Source organism: Macaca mulatta, chromosome 7, assembly GCF_049350105.2.
Source record: "Macaca mulatta isolate MMU2019108-1 chromosome 7, T2T-MMU8v2.0, whole genome shotgun sequence".
NCBI lineage: Eukaryota > Metazoa > Chordata > Mammalia > Primates > Cercopithecidae > Macaca > Macaca mulatta.
Genome location: NC_133412.1, coordinates 86,229,967 through 86,250,703, shown reverse-complemented (window position 1 = coordinate 86,250,703; position 20,737 = coordinate 86,229,967). Strand labels below are relative to the sequence as shown.

Sequence of the window (20,737 nt, the reverse complement as noted above, 5' to 3'; positions counted from 1 at the left end):
TGGGATTTTAAAGACTTGTTTAAAACTTATTTGGCATAAGTCAGTTTAAAACTCAGTCTTAAAATTTTCTTTAAAAATGAATATTCAGTAACCATTATGATTCTGAAGCAGAATAAAATTTATTTAAATTCATAGACGAAAGTTGGGTTTGTAAGACTGGAGTTTTCTTTCTGAAAATTTCCATTATAGGGCTATTTCATTGGAAAATTGAATTAAAAATAACCTTTCCCATTATATCTAAACCTACACATAAAGTTGTTTGTTTGCATAGCATGACAATGGAAAAATAAAATGAAGCATTCTGAGCTAAATGTTTGGAGGTGATATCACTCCTTGAGAATTTACAGCTGAAGTTTAGGGCTGTTCTACAGGAAAGCCATGTGTTTTACAGACAAGACCATTTTTTTCCTTAATAGGTGGTCAGTTTGTGCAACAAGTAAACCAGAACGATTTTAGAGGTAAACAGAGAAGATAAGAAAGAGGGTGTCCATGTATTTTTTTTCCTTCCATAAAGTTCAGATCATGCATCATCTCTAATGAGCTTGATAAAGCATAGCAAGGCAAATGTGCCATAATTCATCATGTTTTCCATTTCAAAAGTGACAGGCAACCTACAGGAAAAAAAAAAGTCTTTATTTTGTAACAATAAAAAAAGTAGGTGAGATAATCACATTTAAAATAATATCTGCAAAGGAACTCTTAAAATCCACATCAAATATGAAAAATTGTCTTATATTGGGGTTTTGTTTGGTTGACATGATGCCAAAAATTCCTGTAAGCAAAACATTTGCTTTCAATATTTAATCCAAATCTAGTAGCAAACATTTAAAAATCTTTAAAAATTTTGACAGAGAATGTGCTCTTATTGTGAGAAATGGCAATACTTGTACTTGTTAGAAAGGTTCCATTAGCTTTCCCTCAACGCTGTTAAATATTACAGCACAAAATGTCGAAAGGTTTAGATCAAATTTATTCTGCAAAAAACCATAATGTACTTATAGTAATTTTTTTGAACGTTTGCCTATTTCTAAAAATGGTTCAACAAAATAGCATCTCAAAAATGCATCTCTTTTTGGTTCAACCATTTCCTTTGGAAATCAATCACATTTTCTTATACCATGGAATGAGTATCTTAGACCTCACACAGAGACAAGAAGAGTTGGGAACCAACTAAATATATAGGATATAATCACATCTTTAATGCCTCAAGTCATTCTGCCTTATCTGCAAGTAAGTGAGGGAGGATGGAACATGGTTTGGTCACTGTAAGAAAAATAAAAGCTACTATCAAAAAGAAACGTTAATTTTTTGCAGTGTCTCAGAACTACAAACATGCATTTAATCACAAAATATGTCACTTTTTATAATAACTCAAGAAGTCAATTTGTCTTTACTAAGAATTTTAAGGATCATGTTTATTTAAAGTTCTAATCTGTGAAGTAATGAAGAAATAACAGGAATAGTATGTGGGATAGTAACTTTTTTTGTTTAGAATATAAGAAGTGTATTTACACAAATATTTAAAATATAGAAACACATTTGATTCTAAATAATTACAATTAATGAAGACCCTGAATCTTCATATTGAGGTACCAGGGTCAAAGGCTCTGGGGTTAAGATGGAAGCTGTTCTTTATAACTTTCTTTGCACATTAGAACACATAATATTTGGTAGATTTAGAGAAAAGAGTCTGGTGGGACTTATAATCACTGAGTTTATATAGTATGACTAGACATATACTTGCAGAGCAAATTCCATCATTATTATATCCTTATGTATAAAACAGTATCTTTTATATATAACAATATAGTTTATACATATGAATATTAAACATTCTGTTTAATAACATTCTGGTTATAACAGCTCCATTTACTTGCCACTGAATTATTAATACGCCACTGCATAGCAAACTTTGTTTTCTTTGGGTACTCAAGAGCTTCTTTCTATTATTGTCTCTGAGCTTTTTAACAGAAGAGAAAGAAAAAATATGATTATTGGCCAAATGCAGTGGCTCACACCTGTAATCCCAGCACTTTGGGAGGCCAAGGTGGGTGGATCGCTTGAGCCCAGGAGTTGGAGACCAGCTTGGGAAACATGGTGAAACTCCATTTCTGCAAAAAATACAAATATTAGCTGAGTGTGGTGGTGTGAGCCTGAGTCCCAGCCACTCGGGAGGATGAGGTGGGAGGATCGCTTGATCCCCAGAGGCAGAAGTTGCAGTGAGTCGAGATCACACCATTGCACCTCAACCTGGGCAACAGAGAAAAACCCTGTCTCAAAAAAAAAAAAAAAAGGGAAAATATGATTATTTAAATTCATCTAGTCAACCCAAATTTATTCTATATAATGAAACAGCAAATTGAGTTTTCCTCTCAAAAGTTTATTCATTTTTGTTATTGCCCCAAATAGTATTTCTTTAAGGATGATGGCATTTGCTTCCTTCTTCCCTGCTCTCTCAAATAGAGGGGGTTGAAAGTCCTTCCAGAATTCCCTTTCCTGTTTCTCCTACTACTTTAGGATCACTACAGAGGATGAAGATAGAAAAGCTTCTCTAAAACATGGGCTCATTGTTGAAAATGGTAGGTTTTACCCAAGGGAACTAATCAGTAATATGCCAGCCTCATATCAGGGACTGGGGACATCTTCTATCATTGCAAACTCTCTGCCTGATAAGTTTTTCAGTTCTCAATTCAAGGGAAGACCTTTGGTTGACTGCAGTGCGTATGCTTGACTGTGTTATATTTCAGCTGTTTCTCTTTTTCCTTCTGACCCCCTTTCCTTCCCAAAAACCATAGTGTTCTTTCTTTTAAGAAAGGATACATTTGAAAATTTGATCCAGTGCTCATACTTAAATTATTAACTCTTCGCCCTAAATACTTAACATTTCTTGATGTCCACACCTTTTCACAAATAATTATCTTATTTCTTCTAACTTACTCTTCTGCGAATAAAGTCTGATGGATTTATCTTTTACCATTTTTAATGAATAAATGATTTCAAACATTACCTTTCCTTACTTTTTTATGAATAAATGATTTCAGCTTACTTTTCCTTACTTTTATATTTATTGTCAAAGGCCACTAAATTATGTGGAACTGCAAAAAGCTTTTTGATATGATCTCTAGACTCTCATAGGATTTGAACCAAAATTCACAATCCAGAGATTTAAAAAGAAGAGGAAAAACAGTAGTCTTAGTTTTTGACTCTTTTAAATAATACTCAGTTTAGAATTAAGTTTAACATGGCAGAGTTAAATATCTAATGGAAGAGATCCACTGGAGTACGTGGTGAAGATTTTTCTGGAGATAGTAGGCTGAAAGGGGTTGGCATTTTATACACATCTTTGTTGATGGAGCTGGATTGACAAGGTGACAGTTTCTCCACAATTTCCAGAAAGACAAATCATTATTTTTATGGGGATGGAAGTAGGGTTGGGAAGGTACACTTCACAATGATACAATCCATTATTTGAAGGTGTTAGTATCTGGTCTCTCCCCCATTTAATCAGAGGCATTGGGTCTTTCTTCAATGTTTCTGTATTTTTTTGGGGGGGTTGGTGGGAGGGTTAATACTTTCCCAGACAGATCTGCCAAAGGGTTATTGTTAGCCAGTCAAAGGAAGCTGGCAACCCAATACACCGGCGGGCTTGTCCATGGCTCTTTTTCTCTGACTGTTAACTTCATCACTCTCCAGGTGTGGTGTGAATGGAGAACATGTGGCCCAGCAGTTGCTAGAGGGCACGTTTTCTAAGCTCAAAGTCAGAGGTCATTGGGCTCAGACCGCCAAGCTTTGGAACATCAACTGGGATTTAGTTGGAAAGGAGTCTATACAGACTGTATGGCTGGTACTTGCTAATCTCTGAACTGTTTTTAAGTGGAGCCTTTAGGACACACTGCTACCCTTTCCATGCTTTGATAACAGCAGTAGTAAAGGCAGAATGCAGATAGATCATCATGGTTTAGTCTATAATGTCATATCCAAAAAGAAAAAAAAAATAACACCGAGCTCTATTTCTGGCTCCTCAGGATTTGGGGAATTACCAAATATTTGAGCTTCTACTAATTCAGGAAGCGAAACTAATAATCCAGCAAGTATCTGTGTTGTTTTGCAGAAGGCAAATGATCTGGCTGGGATATCCTATCAGACTATACCATTCCCAAGTCAGGCAACAGACAGCCTTCAAATGATCTTGGGAAGAAGTAGAGGCCAGCCAAGCTGTTGTAAGATTCAAAAAGTTAAAAAAAAAATCTCCTTTTGTGTTGAAAAAAAAAGCGTCTTAAAACTAATTTTATTTCATGGTCTGAGAGGAAGCACAGAAAAACCAAAGGCGTTGGCTTTCCGGGGTAGAACTGTGGGAGTGATGGTCAAGCAGCTTTGTTTAAAGATGCTGACGAGAGGTATTTATTTCGATCGGGGCATAAACTTTCTTGAAAGTGTTTTTTACCCCTTGCTTCCGCTGCTGAACATTCTCCTACCCAGATGGGTATCAGAAAGTGAGGTTCAGGTTTTGGCCTGCTGAGCCAGGGGAATACTTGGTCTACCCATTTGCAACAACTGGATTTTTGCTATTCCAGTGTAGGAAACCTAATTACACCCTGGTAAATTCTCTTCAGTCTACCAAACACAGAAAAAAACAGTGACAGAAACTGAAAGGCCAGAAAAGAGAAAAGAGTCCCTAAGACCTAATGAATCCAAACTAAACACCTCTCCACAGAAATGTCAAACATTTCTCGTAGCACAAAACAAGGCTTAAAGAATTCCCTGCTTTTGTCTCTGGCCTAATTCCTTAAGCAGAGAGGGGGATTTTCCTCTGGGAGTGTTATTTCACAAAGAACGAAACAGCAAATAAACAAAAGACTCTCAAAGAGAGAGAGAGTATAAATAAAATTCATGACTCCTTAAAGAGTTTACACTGAAAGAATGTGGAGGATTATTTACAATTAAAGCAGAGCCTCTAGAATACAGTTATTATATGTATATATATAGAGAGATTTCTATATAAAGACAGAGTTCATTTCATTTTCTTCACAAGAAAACTGCACCTAGATACCCTTGTTTGTAAAAAATCGTGAAACTTCATTTTATTAAGATCTTTTTGTTGTAGTTTTTGTCGCATATACATATATTTTGATTTTCTAATATTTAAAACTTCTTACACATGTAGCCTAGCAAATTCTAATTAATTTATATCTTTTTATTTAAAAAGCTACAGGTGATGTGTGTTGCAATTTGATTAAAAAATAAATCAGTCTAAAAGACAAAGTTCCAAGAAAAAGTGTTTTTTTTTTTTTTTGGCATGTGTGTGTTTAAAAGTAATTTCCTACATTTAACAAACACCTTTAAAATGAGTGTTTTCAGTGTTGAAAATATTCTTTTGGTTGAACAAAAGAAAAGTTGTACTCTATTAAGAAAAGAAGTTTGAATTAACAGAAAAGGAGGAGAAAGGACAAATTTAGAACTGTCTAGTTTCATGGCAAATCATATCATAATACAATGGGTAGTTAATAACAGAAATGAGGTTAAAGAAGGGGGAAGGTGAATACGAAACAAATGCAAGATTTCAGTATTAATGTAGTAGGGAGACAGAAATAAATGGTTATTAAGATAAAGCAGCAGAGGCTAAGGAAACCAGTTGATTGTAAATTATAGAGCAATTAGTCCTCTTTTCAATTGTGTGTGTGTGTGTGTGTGTGTGTGTGTGTGTGTGCATGTGTGTTTACCAGGCATTTGAATTCTACTTTGAGTGTGACTTAAAACAATGTGGATAATAACATTAAAAGCCGTGGTACAAGGGCCATATAGGCAAGAGGAGTTTAAAGGTAGAATCCTAGTAAAAGCATGGTCTTCTAGAGAGCTTAAGTCATGGGCCTGGGAGATGGGGCCAGGATTTAGTGCTTGCAAAGTTTACAGCAGAGTTTAGATTGAGTCTTATCCTGACGTGCCTGTCTCAGTGAAATATCTGAAACATTTGGCCCCATGAGATTAAAAGAACAGTGCTTATATTTAGCATCTGCTGCCCCCAACTCCAACTTTGCTACTAATAAAATTCAGCTCTATGGAAAAGAATTTGAATTCCAGCTGGGCAGTTTTCAAAATAAGATGAAAAGTTAAGCAGGCAATTGGTGTGTATTTAGGGCTCAAAACACCTTGCCCCCTAAGAAGACTTGAAGGAGTTAATCCCTTCTCAAGATAATCCACTAAAGAGCATCCTTCATTATGATGTTAAAAGCAAGGATCAGTGCCGAGGAGTCTAACAATAGGACAGGGGGCTTTTCAGTCCCAACCACATTCTTCCCAGGTTAGAAACAGAAACTGCTGTGATTCCAGCTGGAAAACAGAGTAGGACTTTTCTCTTATGTTAAATATTCAGATGGAAGGAAGGGGGAGAAATCTACCACATTAACTAAATTCCTCATTGGAGAATTTTTCTTGGCAACTATTTTTTTATGTTTTCAGAAATGATTGCCATGTCATGAGAGGAATCATTCTATAACTCAACCATTATGCAGCTTGTAATCAGTCTTGATTTCATAGAAAAGTGGATTTTTTATTAAATTGTGTTCAATTACCCCTCCCCCTGTAATATTCAATGAACATAAAACTCACCATAAAGTTTTACTAAAGCTGCACCCTAACGTTGTTATTTGGTGAAAATTTATCCTGTAAGATGTATTTTATATTTTTGGTCAGATGTTTATTTCTCAAAGATTCTTAATCATCTTCTATAAGTAACAAGACAAAGTATTTAGTGTATGTAAACAAATGAATATTTAAAAACTTGATTTAAAAATCTAGTCTTTACTATATTTTAGTACTTTTTAAGTATTGGACATACAATTTACTATTTGAAAAGGTCTAAATGTTGCTGCTTTCAAAATGTTTTATAAGAAATTTTTTTAAATTTAAAGGATTTCTATAAACATCTTAACCATAAGTTCATCTCTTAGGTAAACCAAATGGAAAAGTTGGGCCATACCATGCTAAAGGAAATGTTTCTTTAAAAAATGTTTCTATAAACACATTTTTGAAAGACATGTTTGTTTTTAAGGAACTTTATTCTGACCAAATTGAATCAAGACAGGCAAAGGTTTTTTTTAAGAAGTGTTTTCCAAGGAGAATCAACTGCATGCATAAACGTATGTTGTCACTGCCTCTCATGAACTCTGCTGTGTGCCTGTGATGTTCCAGGCAGCTGGCCTCTGAAGACCTGGGAGCTGGGGTTGCAGCCCTGCAGGAGCTGGAGGTGGACAAGCCCATTTTGGGGAATTTAGCAGGGCATGTGTTGGGGTGACAGTAAATCACTGGAATGAGTGGGACTGTTTAAAAGAGGAAGAGGCAAAGACTGCTGTGATTTGGATTTGACGGACTCAAAGAGTCGTTTGGAAACCCTGGTAAGACAAAGAATTTGAAAGAGAGAAGTGTATCTATAATACATAAATAGAAGTCTTTGGGACATGGGCAAAGACTTTATATATGGATATATAGCCCATAGCTGGTGAGCCATCATGAAGTTGGTGATGTAGTAAAGGCAGAATTTTAAATAGAATTTTATTAATGGTCTATTTTCATGAGAAACCTCATGGAAGGGGAAGGATTTTGGGGGCAAGATTGGTTTCCTTATATGCATTATGTGAGAATAACTATGCTTGAACTACAGGCTAGTATGAAGATTTCTGGAGCGCCTATCAAAGCCTCTGTTATCTCAATACACCCATAATAAAGAACAGAGGTCTGAAGTTTTGCAGATCCTTCGTGTCCTCATTATGTGGCTTTAGGCAAGTCCCCTTGTCTTCCTAAGTCACAGTTTGTTGTCATCTGTCAAGTGAGAATGGTATCAACTCACAGAGTTGCTGAGAATATAAAATAATATGGTCCATAAATAACTCAGTGCTTGGCTCATTTAAGACCTCAATTAATTCTTGCTTTTGCCAAAACAACAATTAAAATATACATACTGCAAAGTGTCAGGCATATAGCAAATGTGCATGAAAAATCAGATTCTCTTTCTTGTAAATGTATGCTTCCTTTTTTTCTTTTCTTTTCTTTTTTTTTTTTGAGATGGAATCTCGCTGTGTCCCCCAGGCTGGAGTGCAGTGGCGCCATCTCTGCTCACTGCAACGCCTGCCTCTCACGTTCAAGTGATTCTCCTTTCTCAGCCTCCCGAGTAGCTGGGATTACAGGCATGAGCCATCATGCCCAGCTAATTTTTGTATTTTTAGTAGAGATGGGATTTCACCGTATTGGTCAGGCTAGTCTCAAACTCCTGACCTCAGGTGATCCACCATCTTGGCCTCCCAAAGTGCTGGGATTACAGGTGTGAGCCAATGCACCTAGACTCTGCTTTTTTATTTTAAAGGAAAGTAATATGTGTAAGGTTAGTTCAAGCGATACAATTGTCACTAAAGATATTGATCTTGGAATCAAAGCATTTCGCTTAGCCCATGTACCTGCAGCTGAATTTTACTGAAAATATTTGGAAAATTAATTCATTAATTAATGCCAACTCATCATCTCCCTATCCTCTCCCTCCTTCCTTATACTACTAGAGAGAGCAAGTCATTGGACAGTCAAGGCAAATAGTCATTTTCTAGAAATTTGGATCCTGAGAGCTGTGAGTGTTACAGTGAAGTGGCCCATATTTGATCTCCTTCCTCCTTCCTCAAGGTTTAGGCAGAATCTAGCCTCTTTATCTTTTTACTCTGGGATTCCTATTTTAAGTCATCTAACAGAGGACTATTGCTAACTCAGGGACAACACTTCCCTCTGACATAAATTTCATTTATTTATCGTACATTCATTGAGCTGCATTTATCATAAAACAAAACAGGATTTGCATACAATTTGCTTTTTATTGATTGTTACCTCATTTTATCCTTTCAACTTTCATGTAAAATATCATTCCTGGTTTTATTTTAATAGAAGAAAAAAACCAGATTAAAAATGTGCCCATGGACGTCGAACTGGTGCGTTCAGTGGCAAAGCTGGAATTCAAATATCAGGACTCCTGCTCTGGCCTTCTTCTCCATGAAACTTGGAGGTAAGAAGGAGGTCTTCTTCCATTTGGTTCCCCAAGCTCCTGACATCCTGGAAGTCTAAGGGGTTGCTGGTGGGCTTGGCCTTTTTTTTTTTTTTTTTTTTTTTTTTTTTTTTGAGACGGAGTCTGGCTCTGTCGCCCAGACTGTAGTGCAGTGTGCAGTGGCGCAATCTCGGCTCACTGCAACCTCCGCCTCCCGGGTTCAGGCCATTCTCCTGCCTCAGCCTCCCGAGTAGCTGGGACTATAGGTGCCCGCCACCAGGCCCGGCTAATTTTTTGTATTTTTAGTAGAGGCGGGGTTTCACCGTGTTATCCAGAATGGTCTCGATCTCCTGACCTCATGGTCCACCCTCCTCTGCCTTCCAAAGTGCTGGGATTACATGCGTGAGCCACCGCGCCCGGCCAGGCTTGGATTCTTAGCTATCTTAGCTGCTTTATGAATGGGGACTTCTGCCTTCCACCACTGCTCTGAGTGACCCTGCAGTCAGGTCTGGAAATTATAGTTACTCCTTAAAAGCCGCACCCCAGGGTGGGCTGAGGAATTGGGCTAAAGGCCTAAACATAGGGCTTGTGCACCTGCTATAGGACAAAATGTCCTGTAAGCGAACGACTTAGACTTCGGCCTTGAGGAGAGAGGGTAGGTGGGGTTGGGAGAGTACCTTGACATTGCTTCCGGAAGCTGTATTCCCTAACAGGTCAAAGATTGAATCTGAGTATTTTTCACCTTCCTAGAGTATCATGCGTTGAGTAAGTGTTCAATAACTACTAATTGAATTGAATTCATTTGACAAAATAAAATAAAAAAGTATGGGTCCAGAAATTTTCTTAGGTTAAGAAGCAATCTTGAATTCACAGCTTAATCAATAATGATTTGCAGATTCATTATTCCCTAACTCTCAGTCGGTACTTCTGGCTGCTTAGTTATTTTTAAACCTTTACTAGGTACATAAATACTTCCCTCTTTAATGAGAACGAAGCTGGGAAGCCCGTGCTTTATCATTAAGTTGCATTTTATTCACAAATGTTTCAGTTTCTGGATCGCCCTTTAAAAAGTCATTAATTTATCACCATTTTTCTTATCTTCTTTAAAAATAAGGAAAAGAAAAAGGAAGACACTCTCATTGGTCAGAGGAGAGAACACAATTCCATCAGTGGAATCAGTAATTCAAGCTACTGCTTATGCCAGTTAAAGGCCAATTTGGGGAAAGGTGGATGCCCTGGGCTCCATCTGCCATTCAACCATGGATTACGACCTTGTACGGATGGACTTTCAGCAGCAGGAACCCAAAATCACTGGTGAAATAGGAAAACTATTGTACAGATATTAGAAAAATGGGACCTTCACAGTCATCAGAAAGTTATCACTTAATGTCATTTGTCATCAGTCCTTCTTTCTTGTGATTGGTTATATGTTTGTATACATGCACTTGAAATGTGTTTTTAAAAGAGTGTTATAAGGGGTATTTTTCCAATAAGTACAATAAATATTCAATAATAGAACATTGATATCTCATTATTACTATTGGTCACATCTATATTATGAGGCAAAATTAAAGTTGAAATGCAATAAGAGCCATATTTTATCATAATAGATATTTTTCATTTTCTGAAATAATATAAATAATGTGGTTGGTTAAAGTATGTACACACAGGCTATCAATTAAGATGTTTTAAATTTAATTAAATATTAAATAATAAAAGCCACAAGGGGAAGTAAGGCAATTTTTTCTTTAACATGTAACACTTTAAAATGTTTCCTGATAATTATAGAAATATCGACATCAGATCAATCTTCATACCTCAGAAAATTAAAGGTTAAATACTGGGGACTATTAAAACAAATAAAACTGTTTATTCCACAACTTTGCATAGCTGAAAAAATCTTCTGTCATGTCTAGAAACACATTTCTGACATATGCATACCTCACCAGCTTCTCTCAGGTTATTATACACCTCCAACCACAGCCTCATGGTGGCAGGCAGTCAGTAAGAAGGACCCCAGTGATCCCTGCCTCCTGGTATTCACAGTCTGGGGTAATCTCCTTCCCTTGATTATAAGCCTGTGGCTTACTTCTAGTCTTTAAGATTACAGCAAAAGCAATGGGATGTCACTTCTGTGATAATGTAAGATTGTAACTTCCATCTTGCAAGCCAATTCTCTTCTTTGCTAGCTTTGATGATGCAATATGCCATGTTGGTGAGGCTCATGTGGCAAAGAACTGAGAGTCCTGTAGGAACTAAGTCCAACAGCCAGGTAGGAAGGAGTCCCTCAGTCCCACAACCCAAAGAAACTGAATTCTGTCAACTAACAAGCACGTAAGTGAGCTTGGAAGTGACTTCTTCCCCAAGTGAGTCTTCAGATGAGGTCCTAGCCAACTTTTTGATTGCAGCTTGTGACAGACCCTGAAGCAAAGGACTCAGCTAAGTTGTGTCCTAATTCTTCTACTGTGAGAAAATAAATGTGTGTTTTTAAAAATGCTAAATTTGTGTTAATTTGTTATTCAGTAATAGATAGCAAATACATGCACGCACATACAAACACACACATGCACACAGTATTTGGCTTTCATATTGAGGAGAACACAGTGAGTAGCCCCATTTCATGTGGCTTTTAAGGTAGCACAATTACTTTTCTTTGTCTGTGATCTACCTTTGTGTCCTTCAGGTTCTTTTTCAGGCCTTTGCCCTGAGTGTGTGGGGGACCAAAGGGATGTCATACTATATGAATGGTATTGCATATTCATATCCTTGGATCTGAAAGTAGTCCTAGAATATATCCTAAGGAGATAATCTATCAAGATTAGAGAATTTCCTTCACGATGTTGTTTATTGTGGCAAAACTAGGAACAACCTGAATACCACTCCTCCAAGAAGTTATTGAATAATATTGGTAACTCTGCTCAGGAAAAATGCAAACAAACCACTAAAAAGAATAAAATAATCTTTATTGATATGAAAAGATGTTTAATGTTTACTATGACATTTTTAAAAGAAGTTAAAAATCTCATTAAAAACTAGTTTAAAATCCACTCTTATCCCATACTTGTATTATAGATAACATACGTGCATTTTTTTGAAGTAGAGAAATTTCTGGAAAAACACTTATTAAAATGCTATTTGTTTTCTATGGATAGAGTAAAACCAGATAAGTAAAATAAACTATCTGTGTTTTCTATATTTTCTATGATGTATATTCCTGAATAGATGTTTCAAGGCTTTCATTATGTTCATAGATTGATTGAAGTGAATGAAAACTGTTTCTTAGACAACCTAAAATATATCCCAATTCCAACTTCCAGGTCTATCTTCATTGCTTCAAGTGCAGTTGTATGAAATACTTTTCAGTGAGGCCACATTTCTTAATAATTAATAATTCCAGGTTGATTTTTCACCCCCTTCATTCCATTTGAGAAGGGTAGTGCAAAGGTGTATGGTACCATATCCCCACACTTTAGACCTATGGTCTTATAGAACTTCTTAGGGATCTATTTTAATAAAAAATTTAGTTTGCTGGTTACATCAGATGATGTCACACAGCTAATGAGCATTCTCTCCTATGCTGTACCTTCTCTGTTCTGTTAACATAGCTATGGTCAATTTTTCTATCATGTACAAGAATTGAATCTGTGGATAACTCTTAGTATATTTCTGGAAGTAAAAATTTAACTGTTATGTTGTAGAAAATTCAAATGTATATGATTCCTTTGTATAAACTATGTGCACATACGATTAATCAATTGATTCATTAAGACTTATTTTCAGTAATTTTTTTTTTTTTTTTTTTTTTTTTGAGACAGAGTCTTGCTCTGTTGCCAGGCTGGAGTGCAGTGGCGTGGTCTCGGCTCACTGCAACCTCTGCCTCCTGGGTTCAAGTGAGTCTCCTGCCTCAGCCTCCCATGTAGCTGGGATTACAGGCACGCACCACCACACCCGGCTGATTTTTGTATTTTTAGTAGAGATGGGATTTCACCATGTTGGCCAGGCTGGTCTTGAACTCCTGACCACCTGCCTTGGCCTCCCAAAGTGCTGGGATTACAGAGGTGAGCCACCGCGCCTGGCTTTCAGTAATGTTAATGCTATTTTGATCATGACATTTAATTAAAAGGTGACATATGTTACTTAAGTAAGCTGGCTACTGTACTCAATAAATACATATACCTTTAGAAACATTAAAACACATGCTATCACCAAACCACATAAGTAGTGCCTTTTGAAAACTAAATTACCGTCTGGTAATCATTGGTTTTGTTCTAAGAACTATTGTTCAAAAAAGATCCAGAAAACACACACAGACACACACACACATAATTTTATGACTTTAAAAAAATCCCAATCTTCACTTTGTTTTCTAGAAGAGTCACATGTGACCAGTGCCAATTTAAGGTTTATTGTTAAGCCGTTCCTCATTTTTACTTGGCAGAAGCAAACAAATATGTTGCCAACACAGTAGTATATTCACTCCTTTATAAAGTTGAAAGACTCACATGTAAAAGACATAATTAGAAGTTTAATCATTAAGTATCTGCTAAACCAGGGCTCACTTGATGAACCTAATCTTTTTTCTATGAAAGAGAATATTCCATTCAACTCATGATGTAGATGAGATGGCCTATGTTTCTTTACTTGACCATGCCGTCCTCCCATCCAGCAATGAATCTCACCTGCCTCCAGCCATTCAGATTTGTTTCTTAGTCCCATGGGACAGGGCTTGCCTACCTGGGCACAAACAGTAGAGAATGTACCAATGTGCCTCCCAGAAGAACTACTTGTATGAGGCCACCGGTCACATTCCTGGCCGTGCACCGAATATTTTACCAAAGACAAACATTCAGAACACCGTGCCTTCAGAATGAAGGCTTTCCTCAACTGCTTCAGAAATAAGCGACAAGAATTTTATTAGTCAAGGAGATATCTACTGAAGCAATGCAACAGTGATTTTATTGCTGCCTAAGTGGGAAGCTTTACTGTTTATATATTTGTTTATTTGTTAATCATTCCATGGTACGCAAATGGATGATATAAAAACATAAAGATACATTTATTTCGAAAAACTTAAATGATTGTGTGAAAAAATTTAAAAAAGTTTTATTGGTTATGTAGGCCATCTTGAGAAGCTTGGAGATAGCGTAAAAGATTTTCTTATTAATTATTAATATGAATCATTAGTAATTATATTTTTTAATCTGGAGGGTAAAACAAAACCCTGGCATTCATCATAAACAATTGCCTTTGATCATTTGAGCATTTATACAGAATATGCATCATGGATCTTGAAGGTTGTCTTGCTCTAGGTGAATATGTAACATAATGGCATTTTTCAAGAAGGTCATAGAAACTTCTTTTCTTCAGAATCTCATTGCACAACACACTCATCTTTTCTTTTCATATATTGTCTGAAATGACCAATTTCTTCCTTTCTCCAAAATCCACAATGCTTGTTAATCAACAATTTTTGAGGCATCTCATTTTATACCAATTATCTCTAAGTCTTAGCAGTGTCTCTTTGGTACCCAGCATACATATCATTTCAAGTTTCAGTTCTCAAGTCTGATAAAACTAATAAACCCACACTGCCAGAGGTGGCACATTAAGCTGGTAAAATGGTTTTCATCTTAATTGGATATGAGCACTGTTATCGCTAATAACCCCAGGATACTTCTAATTGGAGTCTCTCTCTCTCTCTCTTTTTTTTATTTTTGAAACACTAATCTCATTGACCAGCCTTAATTCCTCCATCCCCCATTCCTCCAACCTAAACCTTGAAATGCAATATAGAAATATTCCAATTTCAGAGGGTTATTGCAGTACTATTTCCTTACACTAAACCAAAAAAGGGTAAATGATTTTGTAAAAATAAATGCTTCCTTTTAAAGTTTTTAGAAAAAGAAAGTGTAGTAAGACTATTATGGTATTGACATTGCAATAATGTCTCAAATGCAGTTAAGTTAGCTGCCAGCTTTACCTAAGGACACTAAATTCTCAACTTTGAGACATTTTTAAAAGACAATAATCTACTTTGTTGAATTTTTTATTATAATTTTAGGGCAAGTTACATATCAGAAGGAAACACTATTTAAAAATTATCACATGCATAATTACTAGATTTTTGTATTTGAGATCAAATACATTATTTGAATTTACAAATATTGGTGACTGTATATGAAAATTATAGAAACTTGGTTGTTGGCATTACAGTTAAGACATGACAAGATGTGACAGGTTTCTTTCCATAGATAGCTGCAGTTTCCTTGCAGAGAAAGACACTCTGGTAAACACACAAGAAGATTAACACTTGAATCAGCCATTCCACAATATCAATTTTAAACTAAATTTCAACATGAAAAATCAACTTCGATTTTCTTTATATGGTTTTTTTAAGAGTTGATGGGCACAGACTTGACACCAAAAGAATAAGATAATAAGTAGAAGTCTTACGAGGATTTAAACAAAAAGAAAGAACAGAAAAAATAATTTTCTGATTTCACAAACCAGGAATTTTTTCCCCAGTAAAAGGTAAAAACTGAAAACTGCACATTTTAATTGTTAAAAAATGTCATATGAGTCATTCACTGGAGGAAATGATTCATTTTTAATAGACATAATATATTTTTCTGGAACAATATATATTTTATCAGCTGACTGCGGGCCTTTATAATTATTATTACTATTCCCATATAATTAAAAGCCTTTATGTAGCTATCATTAAATAATTATGGATGTGCAAAAGAAATGCTTTACCCATTTCTACAATCCATAAATGACAATTGAAAAAACTACTCATTACTTTATATTTACATTATGGCAATTAAACTAGCAATACCTGGAGCACAGATGAAGGTAGATTAAAGGACTTTTATAGACAGAATATTTTACATTATCAAACCTGTAGTGACATCACATCACATATGCCTTTTACACTGACTTAGAAAATTCTGTATTGTTGTGACTCTGAAAGACAGCCAGACTATCAGTCATTTGTCTTTTTTTTGGTGTATGTATATAATATAGGATATATAGAAATACACACAAAGTAAAACACATACATATATATGTTTTTGTATATATATGACATACAGGATATATATATATATATATAAAGGGATATATGTATTATATAAAACATACACATATGTACTCGTACTCAAATATATACATATATAATGATGGTAAAAATGATGATGATGATGATTTTATAACTGGCAAGCATTTTAGTTCTTTTGGACCATATTCTTGGTTTCTTCCTCTTTGAAAGACCAAAATTACGTGATTTCCTCATGAGATTTTGAAACACAAAGCATTTCCCAATCTCAACATAAGAAAGTGTGTGTGTGTGTGTGTGTGTGTGTGTGTGTGTGTGTGTGTGTGTTATTTAGATGGCCAGGAATATCTCTCTGTGAATATGAAATCTGAGCTGAAACCTGAGTTATATAAAAAAGCTGGTGTGAAAGTAAGGGAATAGAGAATTTCAGGTAGAAGTTAACAGCAGGTTTTAGAACCCTAAGATAAAAATAAACTTTCCATGTTTAGAGAACATAGAAACAACTGTGGTAGCTTGGTGATGGTGAGAAGAGCAGAGTAAGATGAGATTAGGTAAGCAGGGGCTAGATGTTGTAGGACCAGGACAAAGAGTTTGGATTTCCTGGCAAATGCATTAGGAAGTTGAGGGAGATTTTAAAGCTGGGGAGTAACACGGTCTTATTTGTATGTTTAAAGATCACTCCAGCTGTCGTGTGGGGCATGGCTTCTGGAATAACAAAAATGGCAGGAGGGAGACTAGCTAGGAGGCTATTTCAGGAGTCCAGGCAAGAGATAGAGGTTCAGTGGATGAAGGTTGTAGCAGTAGAAGCAGAGAGCAGTGGTGAAGGAGACAAAAGGACTTTTTGAAGAATTTAATGTTGGCAGTGTGGGAAAGAGGAGAATCAGACTCCTCTAGGTTTTTGGCTAGAGTCATAAACTAAGTATACTGAGTACACTGTCTTACACTAACGTAGGGGAGAGTGGAAGTTTGGGATATGGGAAATCATGAGATCTGACTTGGCCAGTTAAGTTTAAGGATATATATTTGGAATCTAGGTAAAGATGTCCAGTAGGCAGTTGGATACATGATTCTAGAGCTCAGTGGAAAGGTAAAGCCTACAGATAAACTTTGGGAGTCAGAAGCAGATGAATGGTGCTTAGAGCCAAGGAACTGAATGAGACCACCTATGGTGAACATATAGTCACAGCAGACTATATATTCTCTGACATATAGGGCCAGGGTTATTCCAATAATTACAGTTGAATCAGGGCAAGAGGATCCATCAGATCAAGAGGATCTCAGCTCAAAATTGCTGAGAAGGAACATGCATGGCATGCCTGTGTGCTGTCTAAAAGAAAGGACCCAAAGTCTCCCAAATCGTATTTGCAAGAACATAGAAAACATCTAATCAAGCACATATTATGGGATTGCACTAGATTTAGAAATATAAAATAATTAAGACTTCCCAGCTGGGTGAGGTGGCTCACGCCTATAATCCCAGCACTTTGGGAGGCCGAGGCAGGTGGATCACGAGGTCAGGAGTTCAAGACCAGCCTGGCCAACATGGTGAAACTCTGTCTCTACTAAAAATACAAAAAAAAATTAGCCAGGCTTGGTGGTGGGCACCTGTAATCCCAGCTACTTGAGAGGCTGAGGCAGAGAATTACTTGAACCCAGGAGGCAGAGGTTGCAGTGAGCCAAGATCACACCACTGCACTCCAACCTGGGCAACAGAGCAAGGCTGTCTCAAAAATAAATAAATAAATAATAATTAAGACTTCCGCTCTACTGAGAAAACAAGATAGAAACTATAAAGTTTACAGTGCAATTTAGTATCATGATTTCCCTTTCTCTGCTGAACCTATAATACTGTAGCCTGTTGCCTGATGTCTCAGCAGACAACTCAGACTGGGGGACTGATTTCCTGGTCCTGCAGTTGCCGTCCCGCAAGGTTTCATCATGGTGTGATCTTGCATTCAGCTAAAGACAGTGGGATGAGTAACTTGAAAGCTTGTAGGAGTCAATGCCCATAACCAATGTGTCTTAGGTTGGGAAAGGAAGAAGTTGCAGCTGATCAAGCCTCTGGGTGCTGGGAAGATGACAGTGCTTGGAGTGGGGGTGTCAGGGACACAGATGCTCAGGAGGAGATAAAACTCAAGCAGAGCCCAACTTGTTTCCTTTCTAGTTTCCTGGAAAGAACTTGCTACTCTTTTCCACTTCCTTGCCATTCCCTGTGTCACCTGCACCCAGTTTTTGACTCCGCCTCTCTTTCTCAGAGCCTCCAGTAGGATTTCTGTAAGGAATTTACCACTGTTTGAGAGAAAACTAAGAAAATTCACTTTACGTTTGGTCTTCAATCAGACAGCCCATTACTGAATCTTCTTTGTTTAAGCAACAACTAATCTTTGAGGACCTGCAAAGGAATCACCCCTTCCTGGTTTTGTGTTTTTAATGCCTGACTTCTCTACATTTAATAAACACTGAATATATTTACATGTGTAGAAACAAACATATTCATGTACATTTAACTTACAAGTTTTACGTATTTTACTGCTTTACTTGAGCAGTTTCAGAAAATAGATATATGTGGAGTTTTAATAGTTACGTATTTAGTTTTCTTTCAGATTTTTTTTTTTTTTTTTCAGAGATAAGGTCTTGTTCTGTCACCTAGGCTAGAGTGCAGTGGTGCAATCATGGCTCACCGCAGCCTCAAACTCTGGGACTCAAGCACTCCTCCCACCTCAGCCTCCTGAATAGCTAGGACTACAGGCACACACTATTTTACGTGGCTAATGTTTAAATTTTTTGTGGAGATGGGGGTCTCGCTATGTTGCCCAGGATGGTCTTAAACTCCTGGCCTCAAACCATCCTCTTGCCTCAGCCTCCTAAAGTGCTGGGATTATAGGTGAGATTTATTTTTCATCTTCTTGCCGACATCTAAAAAGTATTTGAGTTGGCTGACTATGTATAAGCAGGGTGCTAGCCCCTTCATTGCATGGCTTTCCTGCAGAGACAATACCTTTTGGTCACTGTGTGGCTACTTGGGTGGGTTGGATACATTTTTAGCCTTAATTATTCAGTTTGGCCATTCCTACCGCCAGGCTCTTGCACCTAATTGGACTCTCACTGTGGCCATGCCTTCCATGGCTTCCCTTGCACCATGCCCTTTACTGTTTGGGCATCTTGTTTAGCATTTCCATTCCATCAAGGCCTGGGCTAAGCTCTTGAAATCTCTGGCAGTAAACACAGCTGCTGGACTTTTCTCTAGCACACAGGCTAAGACAATGTCAAGGGCTCCCATGTAATTTCCATCCTCCATATTTTTCTTTCATAAAATCTCAGGAAGTGATTTAAAAATACAGTCATTAATTTCTCCACTAAAAGTTCATGTACGTTCTATTTTCCTAGACTGAAAAATTGTTTGGCTAAACATACTCATACCATCTGTAGTGTTTGCCATGTGAGCAATGCAAATTCTCAAGTGGTTCTTTAAAGGACTCTGATTAGGCTAATAAATAAATGATAATAGCTATCATTTATTGCACACCTACCATGTGCTAGGAGCATTTACATACAGGATTACATACAGAATTTCATTTAATCCTCACGAAAGCGACTAGCGTACCTGCCTTGATGAGGTAAAACTGAGTGTTTGCAGATCGGAAAGAGTAGCCATGCCGCTGTCTTCTATTTCTGTTGGGAAACAGGGGCCCTGACTTCGTAGATTATCTGTAATTTTTAAATACAGTATAGGTGTATATATACATATATATATTTTATGTACAAATGGTTCCTGAAATAGGGTTCAACTTTTGAATTGTCAACTTTCTGATGATATGAATGTGATATGCATTCAGTAGACACTGCACATTGAATTTTGAATTTTGATCTTTTCCTGGGCTAGTGAAATATGGTGTGATGCTCTCTTGTGATGCTGGGCAGCGGCCGTGAGCACAGCCCCCTGTCAGCCACACAGTCAGGAGGGTGAACAACCGATACTGTACTCTACAGTGTACTGTATTCAGTACATTACAAGAGATCTTCAACACTGTATTGTAAAATGAACAGTTGGGTATGGCCCAGCTGTAGGCTAACGTGTGTTCTGAGCATGTTTAATGTAGATTAAGCTAAGCCATGATGTTTGGTGGGTTTAGTGTATTAAATGCATTTTTAATTTATAATATTTTCAACTTACAATGGGGTTATCAGAACATAATCCCATTGTAAGCTAATGTGTAGTTTTACACATAGTATTATGTTATGCTATATTACATTGTATTATGCTATGTTATACTGTATTATATTATGATTATACCATATTTCTATGAACCATGGTGAGAGTCAAGCAAAAGATATTTGTGGACTGTTTGCATCCTCTGGGCTCTGTAGGCAACCTCTAAAGTCTACAGTCAATTCGAGATTGGTGAGAAGAGCCCAGAGTTTGGGGAGCTGTGATGTGACAGGGCATCTGGTCTTTGTTTCATTGTCTCATAACATCGTGTGTTGAGAAAGAAGCTGGTGGTCCACTGCCTGCTAAGAACGTTCCTTGGGGCTTTGTCTGTGGATCCTTAGGGTTGATTACGGGTTCAGCTGATGCCGTTAAAGCCCAACAGAGCTGGGCCCGCTGTCAGAGAAGTGGGGGCCACACAATTCTCATCTATCTTCTATACCCCACTGGAGCATCT

At 37.0% G+C, this 20,737-nt stretch overlaps 1 long non-coding RNA gene across 1 annotated transcript in view; it reads left to right on the top strand.

Moving 5' to 3' along the window:
* The window catches only part of LOC144329733 (uncharacterized), a 47,534-nt gene extending 36,024 nt beyond the window's left edge, over nucleotides 1-11,510 (top strand). The window contains exons 8-10 of the long non-coding RNA XR_013395358.1: nucleotides 4,306-4,310; nucleotides 8,923-9,037; nucleotides 10,131-11,510. This is a non-coding gene — a long non-coding RNA (uncharacterized LOC144329733). The remainder of the gene's footprint in view (nucleotides 1-4,305; nucleotides 4,311-8,922; nucleotides 9,038-10,130) is intronic.
* The last annotated feature ends 9,227 nt before the right edge of the window (nucleotides 11,511-20,737 follow it).